We start from the raw sequence: 15,000 nt of genomic DNA on the forward strand, positions 1-15,000 counted from the left end.
CTTCGGATCTCCTCAAAGGATGGATGCATGGGTGGATGGATCTTTTTAAGGCAGCACATGATGTCTTTTTGTGTTTGTATGCGTGTCTGATTTTCTGCGTGTTTGTCCAGGTGGTTGTCGTGTTTGTCTGCGTCTGTCTCCTTTTGTGTCAGTGTGTCTTGTATGCATATGTTAGTGTGTGCACGTAGCTTGTGCGGCTTGTCTGTCTTTTTATGGCTGTGTATTCATGAGTGTGTGTGTCTCTGTCTCTTTGTGTGTGCACGCGTGTGTGTTGATTGTGAAGTCGCACGTGCGGCGTAGTGAGGTGTGAGCCTGGGTGGTTGTTTGTGCTCCGCCCTGACCCGCCGCTATTAATCATCTCTCCATGTGTGTTTACCCTCGCTCGCAGGCACCTGGAGGGGCAATTAGAGCGCAACCGCTGCCCCTGTGTTGGGAGTGGGATTGCCCGCCCGCCCCCACCCGCCCACCCCTCCGCCACCGTCACTATCCTCTAGTCGCACCCTGAGAGCTCACTCTAAGGTTTTTATTTACTTTCAAAGCATCCTGCTGTTAACACAAGTGGCATCTCAGTGCACTGCTATTAGTTTGGATGGGAGACTTTTAGGGACGTTGCCTTTGTGCATGTTTGTGTGTGTGTGTGTGTGTGTGTGTGTGTGTATTTCTGTATGTGTTTTTGTCTGGCTCTCTCTTTCTCTCAAAGTGTGTTTATAAGTGTGTGTACGTCTCTTCCTATGTGATTGTGCATGCGAGTGTGAGAGTTTCCCACCCCCACAGGGCATACCAAACATGCATTAGTATAAGTTACGTCTCATCCAGTGTACATATGGTAATGGATGGCGTGTGTGTAGAACATGTCAGCCACCTCATCATGTAAAAGTCTTTGTGTACAGGAGGGAGCGTGGAGGGCTGGCAGGTAGGCATTAGGCAATATAATAGCCTCTATTTCTACATTGTGGAAACACAGTTGAAGCGCTTATGAAGCTTTCAAAAATAATATTAAAAAAATAGCAGTCATATCGGTGTGGAAGTATGTGTGTCTTTGTGTGTGAGTGTGTTGGTAGTGTTACAAGTGGGTGAGGAAGAGAATAAAACGGCGTGACTTTTGGACTCATTTGTCTATGGATGTGTTTTTATTTAGAATTCATTGTGCTCCTGTTTTTACTGAGCTCCTCTGTAATCAAAGCCACTATCAATTGCTTGTGGGATTTCCATCTACATGTACAGTCTAATTACAGTGAATTACCTTTTGTTGAGACGGATAAGTTCCAAACACACCTGTAATAAAGTATTTGGAAATCAGCATTATAAAGAGACAATGAGCAGGGATGGGCAACTTAAATAATGGAAGGGGCCACAATTTTTCATCCGCACTACTGGGGGGGGTCATTTTATTTACTCAATGCGGGTATGGTCCTCATCAGCCTGTGTCTGAGAACCAGTTTAGAACAAGTTTTGAGGAAGACTCCATTGTTAACTGCTTGCCCCCCCCCCCCCCCCATCCAAAAAGTGACCATGCAGGTTGTAACCATCTGAGCAGTTTCAGTGTTGTTATTTGAAGTTCCAGTTGTTCCATATTCTGCTTTAAAATCCCTCATTGGCACATCTGGCTGGCTGCTCGGGTCTTGCCTCCGAGTGCATGTACAGGCCCGCCTGGGGAAGCAGTTAATCTCGGTGTGTATGACATGTGTGAGCTCAGGGTATTGTACTGTATGTCCCCCTTTCCAGCAGCCAGCACCCACACCCTCACTCAGCTGTACTTAATGTAGCCCATAAAGGCTACACAACAATAAGCTACGCCTGGCACTCAGGCCACCATTCCGCACTACACTAGCCCGCTGAGCAGGATAAATGACTCCTATAAACCCGTCTCACTCTCACACACACAGACACACACACACACACACACGCACAGACACACACACACATACACACACACACACACACACACACACACACACACACACACACACACACACGCACATTGGGTGACGCGTGCGCAGACTGTTGAACGTCGTCTCGGATCTTCTCAAGTTCTCGGTGCGCTTGTGTGGAGGTTGTCTCGTAAAATCTGAGATGAGGATTACAGACGTGGAGGTTTTGTTGTTAACAGCATTTTCACACTCAAAATGGATGCACAGTCTAGGTAGTTGGTCTGTCTTTTCACATCTGCTCATTTATGTACACAAGGGCTGGGCAACTTAAATGATTGAGGGGGGCGGTCACAATTTTTTTATCAGTGTTACTTTGAATGTGTGTGTGTGTGTGGCGGGGGACACTTTCTAACCAGCCATATGACAAAAATGCCATTTTACATATGGAAACCCCACCATACAAAAAGCGACAAAGCGTGTGCAATTGAAAATTCTTCCAAAAAAAAAAAAAAACTGTGATAGTGTAAATGTGACTGGCCTTTCACTTATAAATAAACATCTTATGATGATGACCTTTCGCGTTGTAGTGGGAGTAGTAAGTCCATTTATGGATTGCACCTCATGTTTATCAATCACACATGGCACAGACAGCCCCGTGCTAGCACCTCTGTCGCCTTTAATGATTTCCAAGTTAAAGATGTTAGTGTCGCGCCGCACTTGTTATTTCCAGTCGCCCCGGTAACCGGCGTCAGAAATACGCGCCGCGCTGCTTTAGCGACGCCAGACTTGATTTTGATAAAAATGTAAATGTGATGTAAATCCAAATATTTATTCTTTCACTTAAAATGGGGAAAATGAAAAAAAGCCTAAACACATTATCTCTCCATTTTCCCCCCTTTCCCTCATGTCTTGCCTATTCTGGCTCCAACTGGGTATTCATAAATAAACCTCGCAGATAATAGTCAACGAGGAGAAATCCATTTCCATTCTCGATATTTATTCAAGGAGTTCCTCCGCTGTGTTTATACAAGCCGGCGTATTAAAAGATTGATTCAATTTTATGTTTTGGAATAAAATGCAAACAAAAACAGATGCTTGTGTCTTTCTCCCCCCCCACTGCTCTCTTCCTCCCCTTCCACGCTGAGGAGGTATTGTGCTTGATGTAAACAACGCTGCTCTGAGCTCTATTCTGGTCCCTGAGCTCACCGGAATGACAGAAAGATGGTGATGCGAGATGGCTGCAACACTATAGCGGAAGGCTTAAACAATGATGGAGGCTTGCTATGGTTGCCATCACATGACCTGATTTTGCTTACGAGAATAGCTTCGTCCAGTCCATTCACGTCGGACACACGCGTGCAAAATACGTGCTGTTATTTTGTATTTCATTTTTTATCATGAATTTTTCACAGTGTAAATAAAAGATCCACTATCCTAACCCATCAACAAAGGGTTTGAAGCAAACATCTTGCATAAAAAATATGACCATTCAAGGACGGCACCAAAATGCTGAACAAAAAGCCGACATTAGGTGCAAGAACTAACTTTTTTTCACAGAATCTACTCACTCAAACTTTTAATTGATTAATTAATTTCGCTGCCATGTTTGCCCTGTATATCATTCCAAATATGCAAATAATTCTCACGTTCTAGTATAAGACCCAGTATGATTCTGATTCTGATTCTGTTAAGCACAAATAAGAGATCTAGTGGTAATTGGTGGTATTACAATTAGCAACCGCATATTTGCAGTGTGGCCCCCAGCAAGTTCACATATCTTCTTCCCTGCTTTTCCCAGTATTTTTTCAGATTAGGGATTTTTCTTGTTTTTTTCTGGTATTTGTTTCCCCTAGTTTACCATCAGTGTGTTAATTCCCATACAAGGTAAACCACTATCCTTTCACATGCTTAAAAAAATAAAAGTCCGTGCATTAGAGAGTGTCCCCTTTTTGCACACATTAGTAAATCTGCTACATTTGTAACAAACGGTGATCACATTACATGAGTCATTTTGCAAGCCAGACAAGAAGGTAGTCAAAACCTCCTTGGTGTCATTTAAATGCAATTACGCATTCCTCCTCCTTGTCCTCCGCTCAAGTGAATAACGCGGGGCGCCCCGCCATCTAATGGGGAGCTCGTCGTGTACCTGCTCTCGGGTCAGCCGCTCCTCTTATTATTGGACATTATTCCTACGATGGGGCGGGGGCAGAGAAGAAGAAAAGAGAAAAGAAGGGGAGCTTTAATAGCACACCTGAATGGAGGCTGTCATATAATCAATGCATACAGGCTTGCATTACTGCCTGCCACACCCTCTCCATCACAGTCACCAAAGACAAGGGATGGGATGCTAGCAACGCTGTCAGCTCATCCCAGGCAATCACATTGTCATTGAGTGTGCGTGCCGTAGTCGCTGTGGGACACAAGTGTCCAAACTTGATCCTCAGGCGTCGTTGCCCTGCTTGTTTTAACTGCTGTAATGCTCCTCACTCACTCACAGACCGAATAACAAGATCCCCTTCTTTCCCAGGGCCCAGGGCCCATTGCCTAAATGGCGATGATAGAATCAGCGTGTGTTTTCACACATCTCGGTGGTTAGAAGTTGTTCTAACAGAAGTTCCTTTAAGAACTTTGCCGTGTTTCATGTCTGTCTGTTTGCGTAATCAACTGCTGTTGTCAGCAGACTGTAATCCCTCTGAGCTTTCCGTGTGTGTGTGTGTGTGTGTGTGTGTGTGTGTGTGTGTGTGTGTGTGTGTGTGTGTGTGTGTGTGTGTTTGCGTGTGTGTGTGTGTGTGTGTGTGTGTCCATTTTTTCTAGTTTCAAGAAAGCCGGACTTGGTGTTTATGCGCGTCTGTGTGCCCTTTGATAGAGACAGTTTTGGAAATGCAATTTCCCCCCTTTTCTGTGTATGTGCGTATTAACGTCCGGCTTATTAGAATATGAAAGTGTTGCGCCGCTATGTCGGGGTGAACCTCCGCCTGCATCCGCTCTCGCCCGCTGCGGTCTCTCCGGCCGGCTCGCTCATGCATTAGAGATGAGGGGCAGCGGAGAAGACGGGAGACCAACGCCAGGGGAGGCCGACAATTTACATGGGGGAACTCGCCACGAGAAACAGGATCGACACACCCTGCGAATTGGTTGCGTTCAAATGTGTGTGTGTGTGGAGTGGGTCACAAATGGATGAATTTACAATTTTTCTCATGGGCGCACCAATAACGCGGGATCAGTGATGATATGGAGTTGCAGTGTTTACGATCAGTGAGTTTAGATATTCTTGCAACATATGTGAATTGGTACTAAGTCCACATGATGTTGTACTATAGTTGAGCTGGTGTGTACGAGTTAATTCTGAATACATGTTGACATTTGAAAATGCACATAAATCTCCGTTTTGGTTCATGCGCTTGTAAAGCATCGAACAACAGCCGTTGAACACATATGGGAGCTCGTCAAAATAAAGACGTAACACTTCCTCACTTTTCTTGACGTCGCTTGGAAAAAGACGCTACTCAATAAAAGTACACATTTTCTTATACAGGCTAAATGTGCAGTTTGGGAGGAAAGAAAGGGATCACAATATTTTATCAGCAGACACTAAAGAATTGATTTAGGAAAGAGGCTAATAAAGTTGGGTTATATGTATATTGTAGTTGTGCGAGGAAGGAAGGGAGGAAGACACATCTGGCGACATTAAAGCACAAACAACAGATTGCAGTCTTCTTTCTTTGTCTTCACGTTTAAAAAAAAAAAACAAGACTTGGCGCACGCACTTAAAGTCCACCTGTCCGGCTCTCCATCGTCTCCTTGTTCTGTCACATGGCTTTTACACATTTCTTTTCACTGGCTAACGAGTTCTAGTATAATTAATTTGGGATGGTACATCCTCTGGTCCCCCTCCCTTCACCCCTCCCCTTATTCGTCAGGGGCATTCCTGTGACCTTTGACCACTGCCTTCCCCCTCCCTCACCTGTGTCAGTATACAGAGGACAGAGCTTGGCAGAAGATTAATGGAAGCCTAACAGTTGTGTGTGTATGTGTATTTGTGTGTGTGTTGATGCTCTCAGTCCTGTTGCAGTGGGACTTCCAAACTCAAACTTATAATGTGACGGTTGTTGACTTCTAAGCTGAAATATCAACAACAACAACAAAAACATTTCTCTACCGATCGACCATCAGTGCTCAACTCATTCAGGAAAATAGTTCACAAATTTCTAGTTTTCCCATAATTCCGCCGTTAAAACGTTGAAATTACTATTACTGGTACCTCCTGTTTACTTCACCTTACACACATTTTTTTTTTAAATTGATGTCAAAAATACATTTAGGGACACATAAAGCCATCTCTGATTAAAAATAGCTGTTGACCAGTGTTATTACGTTTTGTCTTAGCCTTCACTGGTACTCTAAAAACACACTTTGTTCAACTTCAGTTCTTCCAGTGTATAATGCTAAAGTAAACAAATTGGTTTGCAGTAATTAAGATGAAGCAGTTACACATTGCAGTTGTAATATTTTACTCATGAGGCTCATTGAGTTTATTTTTGCTTGGACTAATTAGACTTGCAGCTTATTTATCTGATAACTGTCTTCTTGAGGTAACAAAGCTTATTTATCAGGTGATTATGTAGCCACACTCTCTCTCACATGCACACACAAACCAACACTCACACACTCTCCTGGTGTGTGTAAAGAGTGCTGTTTCAGCAAGGTCTTCTGTTCATTCTCAAGGTGTCCTCCATGCTGGCTCTTTTCTGAAGGCCCTTTTAATGGATTGGCCTGATATACCTTCCAAATGGAGCACTTTGAGCGTTAATTCGCTTTCTGATAAAGATCCCCCCCACCACCTTTTTTTTCTGCCTTCCCTTTTCTATGTCTTCTCCCTGATATGAAGTACACAAGGAAGGGCAGATGAGCACAAAATCCTCTCTCTGTGTCAGGCCAAATGGGGAAAATGGAGCAGGGATGTGAAAAAGAATCAATTGGTACCCCCATTCATGTGTTAGTGAGGTAGAATGAGGAGTGTGTACGGTGGCGGAGAATGGTCAGAGGTTGTCCACCTCTGCAATGCCTTGACAGAATGGCCCGGTGTCAAAGCTGTTACTGTCTGAACTTGTGCACATACACATACGCGTGTGTGTGTGTGTGTATGTGTGTGTGTGCGCGTGTGTGTGTGTGTGTGTGTGCGTGCGTACACACGCACGCACACACACACACATAGTATGTTATGCTTGCGTCTTTAGGTAAATCTCAGTTTGTAAATATATATGTATATATATATATATATATATATATATATATATATATATATATATAAAAAAAACTTTCCTCACCCCCCGTGGGTGGTCTCTTTTTCCCTTCAAGCTCGGGTCCTCTACCAGAGGCCTGGGAGCTTAAGGGTTCGACGCAGTATCTTTGCTGTTCCTAGTACTGCACTTTTCTGGACTGAGATGTCAGATGTTTTTCCTGGGATCTGTTTCAGCCACTCCTCCAGTTTGGGGGTTACTGCCCCTAGTGCTCCAATGACCACAGGTACCACTGGCCTTCTCCAGCTCTTCTCTGAGCCCTTGATATTTCTCAAGTTTCTCCTGTTCCTTTTTCCTAATGTTACCATCATTTGCGATGGCTATGTCAACCACAACGGCTTTCCTCTGCTCTTTGTCCACCACCACAATGTCCGGTTGGTTCGCCATTACCATTCTGTCTGTCTGGATCTGGAAGTCCCAGAGGATCTTGGCTTGGTCATTCTCTACCACCTTTGGAGGTGTTTCCCACTTGGATCTTGGGACTTCCAGTCCATACTCGGCACAGATGTTCCTGTACACTATTCCAGCTACTTGATTATGGCGCTCCATGTATGCACAGATTACTTTTTAGATTAGAATGTTAAAGTAATGCTAAGCCAGTGGTCAAAATAAAGCGTGCAGTTTTCGGGGGAGTCAATAAACCAGTCAGTATCTAGTATGATCCTTATTTGCTTTACACAACTCATGCTCGTATTCACAAATTTGATTTTAAGTTACTCCCCCTTTTCGCCTCGCCCATTCTTGTGTACCAGCTTACATGCTGCAATAAATCCATTTCTAGCCACATAGTCCAAATGTAAAACATGTGATTTGATTAGATTACTGTGGGACTTAAATGCATCTTAAAAGTCAAGTTTCAGATGAACTAACCCAATAATTGGATTCCCTCTCGTAAATACCCACTGACATCATTTTATTTACAGACGACAGGGGTAGGCAAAATATTTTGGGACAACGTATTAGCAGGCTGATGCTCATTCAGCCCGCTAACCCTCGGCACAAAGAAGCCGCCGTGACCTGTTTGCTCGCTGGAGTGTGACGTTATTGTGCCGCGCTTAGAGAAACTTTCTTCTTTTTACCGGAACTCCAAATTAAACATCATCTTTTTTAGCAGAAGTGCTTACACGGTCAGATTTTTATGAAAAACTTCCCACCCTCCCTTCATTACCCGTCCCTCCGCGGCCTCCTGATGCAACGTGGAGAGCTCGAGAAAAGCCTCGGACTCTTCAAACACTTTTTGCGCTGCTTCTCAATAATTTATTTATTTAGTCTGTCATTGAATGAGGCAAGAGGGCAGCACTTGGAGCAGTTTGGCGGTACTTTGTTCATCCCTGGAAATAGAAGGTCCGACCAATGCACCCCGCTACTTAATTTGTCAAACAGGTGTGCAGTGTTGTGTCTTCAACCTTGTGCAATTGTGTGTGTTTGCACCGAGAGCAGCAGAAGAGTCAAGTCAGTGTTTACTGTAGTTGTCCCAGTAGATGTTGGGGTTGGGGGTGGTAGGGCTCCCCTCAGTTCAGCCCAATTATGAGCGCAGAAATTAAAGCAGCCCAAATCATATGCACCGCTTTGCTTGGGAGAGGCCAACGTGGGCAGAAAGTGGAGTGGGGGTTAATTATGACTGGATTTATGCTAAGTGCGTGTACTGACACAATTCAATTTTTTTTTCTTATGAAGTAGCACAATTGGGATTTGCGTTTTGGGGTGAGCTGCGTTCAAGTACACTTTGTAAATGAAGGTTAATGTGTTTACTTCTTTATGTTTAGCATTATAAATTGTATGTATCAGAGTGCGTTAGTCAACACACACTCTATGACCACAATTAGAATTGTTTATTTTGTTTTGTAAGATAGACTTTATTGTGTTAGTTAGCATGTTGTAATGACAACTTGTTACGCATTTGAAAGAAATTGAGATTCAGATTCAGAAGGAAGGTGTGTTTTTGGAGAGCAGTGGAATGAGATGGAGAAACCCATTTACATGCTACAAAAACTGAACTGAAAATGATTGTACATGGAAATAGTCTGTTCCAAAAATTAGATTCGGGCATTCAAGTGCAACTGGGCACTTGGATCTGCGGCGTAAATCCCGCCAAAAATGTGACATGAGAGGCTCTTCGACAACATGCACGGCCAGGCCTGGCCGATTTTTTTTTTCCCCCTTCAAGCGGCCCGTGAAAGACATTAACAGAGGTCTAATCAAACAGCATGTTTGATACATTTTTAAACAGCTCTGGACTACTGCGAAGTTTCCGTTCAACGGAAAACCTCGTTCTTTTTTCCAATATAATCATGGAGGCCGATCATACTGCATATTTAAGAAATATTAAATAGCTTCCCTTCACCCACCATGTCGTTCTTGGTCTTTAGCCTCTGGTCTGAAGGCAGTGGAAAAAAGGATTTTATTTTATTCCTCCCGCATTAACACTTTCATGTGGTACTTAAAAGGATCAGCGATTTGTAAAGTAATTAGCATCAGAAAATCTTCAAGTGCTGGTTTGGTCCAGTACTGTATCTGCTTCTCGTATGGTATTTTACACATTATTTTGTTGGTTAACATTTGCGAAGAGGATAGCAAAGTACTTAAGTACTCCGTTACAATGGCACGGCATTGACATAGAATATTATTTATAGCTCCCACAGCAGAACAGTTTCAATATTTGGAAAGTACACAACTCGTGTTGTAAAGAGGAAGCAACAGCACACAAGCGCTGAGCTTCCTCACTGGATTAACGACGCCTGACTGACTGCAGACTGTAAGTGTCGATGAAGATGTTATTTACCCCCTTCTCTCTTCCTCCTTTCCCTCTCAAACACAAGCTTCCTTTAGAAGCTTGTGTAGTTTTGCACTAATCAATATGTCTATGCTCAGTTAAAGAGGAATCTGATTCCAATAGAATTACAAAGGGCTTTGCTCGCTTTGCGCTGAAGACACAGGGGTGCCGCTTGTAATAGTAAGTTGTAGTCATGCTACTTTGCATCCACTAAGAATGAAAAAGGAAACACCGCTATTGATCCTCTGGGGGATCTCAGGAAATGGTCAGGAATGGAAAATGATCATTTTAAAACAGTTTAAAACAATTCCCAAAACAGTTTGGCAAAATAGGAATCAAGAATTACAGTATGCAGCCTATTTCTTGTCTTGCTGACATCAGATTAATCTAGTGATTGGTCCTGTTTTATGCAAAACCGCCCTTTATACTGCTGGCCCAATGGCAAGTTCAGCAATCTAGGAGTGAGGCATTCTGCTAGCACAGATCGTGGAAAAAAACTTTTCTGTACAGACACCAAAACTGTGCGGTACGTCATACAAGTAGATCGTCCCACGCTTAGCTCATGGTACCACTGTACTTAGATGTTTAATTTCACACTTGATGGGTGGGCAGGCACTCCAGAGACCCAACTATTTGTATACAAGCACTTAAAATGTCAATAGTCCATAAAATGTCCCCTTTAAAATTCACTTGGCCAAGCCAGCGTGACCCGGCGGTCCCTCTTTGCTTTGTGTTCCCGTTTGCCTGGGTGACGCAGCTTCGCACCTTGTTTGACTTCTTTCAAATGGGCATTAGAACCACCATTGAATGTAATGGAATGTGACCATTAGCACTCTTTGCTAGGCTAATGGGTTTGACTCCTTTGTCGCGCGCCCGTCGGAAATGCACGGTGGGACGGCTTAAACGATGCTGGGCGCTCAGAGGATGGGTGTGAAAACGAGGCTAAGCACCGCTCGTCTGATCTCACTGACCTCTGTTTCTTTTCTCATTCGCCACCGAAGAGCTCTCGCACACAAAAAAGACTTTCGAAATGTCAACTCCTGGAATCGTGCTGCGGCAGATGGGCCTTGTAGCCCGGAGGGGAGTCATCAATGTGGCTTTTTACTGACATGTTCAATGCTGGGAGGAAATAAGATTTCAGACAGGAAATTATTTGAAAGGAAACACGGTAAGAGGGTTCAGTTCCCGTTTAGTCATGATGTGAATGTGATAGTTATATCGGTCCAGGTCGTAGTCACCCAAAGTCATCTGGGCTAGGCCAGAAGCATCGCAAAATCGGTCTGTTTGTCCGCCCGTCCGTCCATCCCTCCCTCCGTCCGTCCGTCCCTCCGTCCGTCCGTCCGTCCGTCCGTCCGTCCATCCATCCATCCATCCATCTATCCATCCATCCATCCATCCATCCATCTATCCATCCATCCAGTGGTACCCAGTATCTGTATACTCAAACTTGTAAAATCACGCCGATACTACAGCACCCGATAACATTTACCAGCATGTCATATGCCGTATTTTTCTGTCTTCAAGCGGTGTGCAGTTTGGCAGCTAGTGAACAGTTCTTTTATAAAGTCAACATGTGCTTGCGTTAAACTGTTTATGGACACTGGTTGAAGTGCATCGTTAAACAGAGTAACGAGAATTACACATTTAAGCAAACACTTACTGTAGCTTTGCCTTGTAAAAGTCAGGTAACGTTAGCTTGATGCTAACACACAATACAAGACACCTTAAAGTTTCTGATTTGACGAATACTTGATTGGAATTCATCATTTTTCATGAAAGACATAATGGCCTTATCAGGTATATTGGCAACTAGTAAGAAGCGATATTAGTGCATCTCTACAGTACACTAAACTACCACTCTTGCATTTTATGATTTGAAAGGCCAGTTTTCAGCCTTCAAACACGGGGAGATCAAAATGTGTTAAGTTCTAATTTTGAAAAACGATATTTTTCGATTGCCACTTTTAGATGGCTTCAGCACCTTACATTGCCCGTGTCGCCCCCGATCCGGCGATTCAGACCCGGCTTCACTGGAACCGATTAAATGAACACAATGATTCTTTAATCAGATAACCCGCGCTCCGAATAGATTAACCTTCCCAGCGCAGGTCCCCTCCACTCGCTCTTCGCCTTCCGTCGAGCGGAGAGAATGTGGTTTCGCAAACTTTAATCTTCATTACCCGCTTTGATTTCTCCGCTAAAGGAAGAAATGCATAATTTACACCCTTTGAAGTCGCTCCACTATTACTGACAACATGTTACCTTTAATCTTAAGAGCCCCAGAACATTAAATATTTAGTCATTTACCGAACAAAAGACGACCGGGGCGATGCTCTCCTACCACTTTGACTTTCACTGTCATGTGCACTCAATGTCCTCAGTAAGACGCAATTAATTTTCGAAGGGAGGCGGGGTTAGAAAGCTTTTTTTACTCAAGTAGTGCAGGTGACTCGAAGTTGTTTTTGCACTTTTTACCGTGTTATTTTATCTTGCTGATAGATTGAAAGTAAAGTGCTATCGTGAGCACAAGTGTGCATGGGTGAGCGGGGGGCTAACAAGTTGGCTGATTTGTCACTCGCAAGGCTTGAGTCTCATCTGTCCTGCAGCATTAGTAGATTTAGGCTGGATTTGTACTGCATATTTAAAGTGACATGTCAGCGTAAAGCCAAAGTAACGCATGGAATTGGATTGGATTCAGGCCTATTCCCAGCGGTAGATGAAAATATGATACATATTGGATACATTCAATTGCAGTTTGGCTTGAACGCACAGATCACTAGACATGAAAAGTCTACACACCCCTATTAAAACTTCCAGTAGTGTGGCCTATAACTTGTGCAATTCATTTTTTTTAAACAGAATTTAGAAGAGGGAAACTGAAAATAAACAAATGAAATAATATAGTTTCCTAATTGTGCACAGTTGGGATGTGGTTGTATTCAGAATTAACATTGGCCACCATTATCTCTGATTAAAAACAAAGTTCAGATGTTCTCAAAGCTTTTTTAGTCTTTTTTTTTTTTTTGCTTTCTAGCGCAAACCTGAAGATTTCGTTTTACTGACTAGCATTTTGAAATGTTCATATTTCATTTTGACTAAGCTAAGCCTCAGTTGTGCACCACATTATGTCATTTGTTCAGAGTTCAAAATTATATTTTGATTTCATTGAACCATTACACATTTTGTGTTTGGGATATTTTATAACATCTCATTAGTGCCGGAAAAAGTTTTTAAATGATTTATGTTGGCTTTTCTTTTTTAACTTCCTTGTGTTTAAACAGGGGCGTGCACACTTCCTATATCTACTGTGCAATAGAAAGACAATAGACAGTCAATAGAATCAGATGCAGGCATTAAATAAGAATTGAACGGCTGGACATCCAGTGTAATCCTGCCTTAGTACACACTGATTTGTTTGCACCCCCTCTTTGCTGTTGTTCAACAACACAATTTGCAGCATATGCAATTGTTTCCACATTTACGTGCACTGTAGTGTGTGCATGTTTGTGTCCTTCTTCCAGGAAGTGCCCTCCCATCATCATTCTTTTTTTTTTTTTTTTTTATTAAACAATAAAACAATAGCAACTAATCCTCCCTGTAGATTGTTAGGGCGCACGTGCACTTGCAAATAATTTAAGACAGTCCCAAGCAATCAATCAGTAGAAGCAATAGAAAGTGTTTAACTGAATGTTTTGTCTCTTAAAACAGTTTTTGCTCAAGGATCACCAGCCAATGCAGTTTATTTTCCAATTCCTTGCTGAGGGAAAATTAGACAATTACCAAGACTCATAATGTTGCCCCCCCCAACACACACACTCACTCCTTCCCTCATCTCCTCCCCCTCTCCGCCTTTTATGATTAATTACTCTGTGAACATCATATGCTGCTTGAACACAAACATAAGTGTGGGGACGACATAATTGTGTGTCTCTGTTAATGAGTGTTACAGGCTTACACTGGTGCGCCCGCTCTCTGTTGTCTTTCACCCTCCTCGCACACACGCAGACATACAGGCCCGGGGTATAGATTACCATGGTAATAGCTGCTGAGTAGCTTAGGGCTGCTGACTGATGGTCTTATGGAGCACCTCTGTCTACCAATTGGTCAGTGAAATTAATATCCACTCTGCAGTGTAAAGCAGTGGCCTCCAACCTTTTTTTTTTTTTTTTTTTTTTTGCCGCCACGTGTAAAGCAATATTTTGATGGATGGGCATGGAAGGAAATAAAACAACAATGATTAAAAATACAACTCCCTATTATTGCGATTGTAGTTTTAGTGAGGGAGCCCTTTCTAATCTGGTTCCATATTGGAGTAATGGGTAATGATGACACAAAGCGTGTTAATTCTGTCAAATCTACCTTGTAATATTTTTGGTTACGGTCATGACAAGAGCCTGCCTCATAAAGTCGGGATGTTGGAAATGGAAGCAAGGATTCTCGCCAATCGGTGGCTGAACGACTTTTTTTTTTTTTGTAGTTCAGAATCTTGGTTGGGTACTCCTGGTCTACAGCCTGTGCGACAGCCAAAGGCCAGGGTGCGCCCAACTTGTCCTCTTACCGGACTTCTTAAGTCCTGCCCCTCCAGCTCCCTTTTGGCTTCAGTTTCTCCCCCAGACAACTCCACAAGGGTCCTATGGGGCAAGCAACGCTTTATTGATCAGAATAAACAGTGGAATAATCTTTAGTAATCAGCTAGGGCCCCGGCTCTATTAAGAATTAATGTGGTCCGAGTGTAGATCAAGAGATGGACTGCTGTTTATATGGTGGTGTGCTCAGATTGAACACGCCGAAGTGTGTCTATGCGGCTGTGTGTGTTGCTTGACTATTCAGTCCAACCAGCCTTATCTGCGAGGGCCCCTCCTCTCTGCGGGCCCCTCCCATGCATTATTTACTCACCCTGCACATTGCGCCTTTTAAAGTACAAAATACACCCACGGAAACCTACACCAAGGCATAAACATGCATAATATATGACAAACAAAACTGGGAGAGACTCTTGAAATCTGCACCTCCCGATTCGGGCCCACTCTAATTGGCCCCCGTGCTTGAATTTGAC

At 43.2% G+C, this 15,000-nt stretch overlaps 1 protein-coding gene across 1 annotated transcript in view; it reads left to right on the top strand.

Moving 5' to 3' along the window:
- wwox (WW domain containing oxidoreductase) overlaps nt 1-15,000 on the top strand; it is a 128,237-nt gene that overhangs the window by 67,800 nt on the left and 45,437 nt on the right. The window lies entirely within an intron of this gene.

This window comes from Syngnathus scovelli, chromosome 6, assembly GCF_024217435.2.
Source record: "Syngnathus scovelli strain Florida chromosome 6, RoL_Ssco_1.2, whole genome shotgun sequence".
NCBI lineage: Eukaryota > Metazoa > Chordata > Actinopteri > Syngnathiformes > Syngnathidae > Syngnathus > Syngnathus scovelli.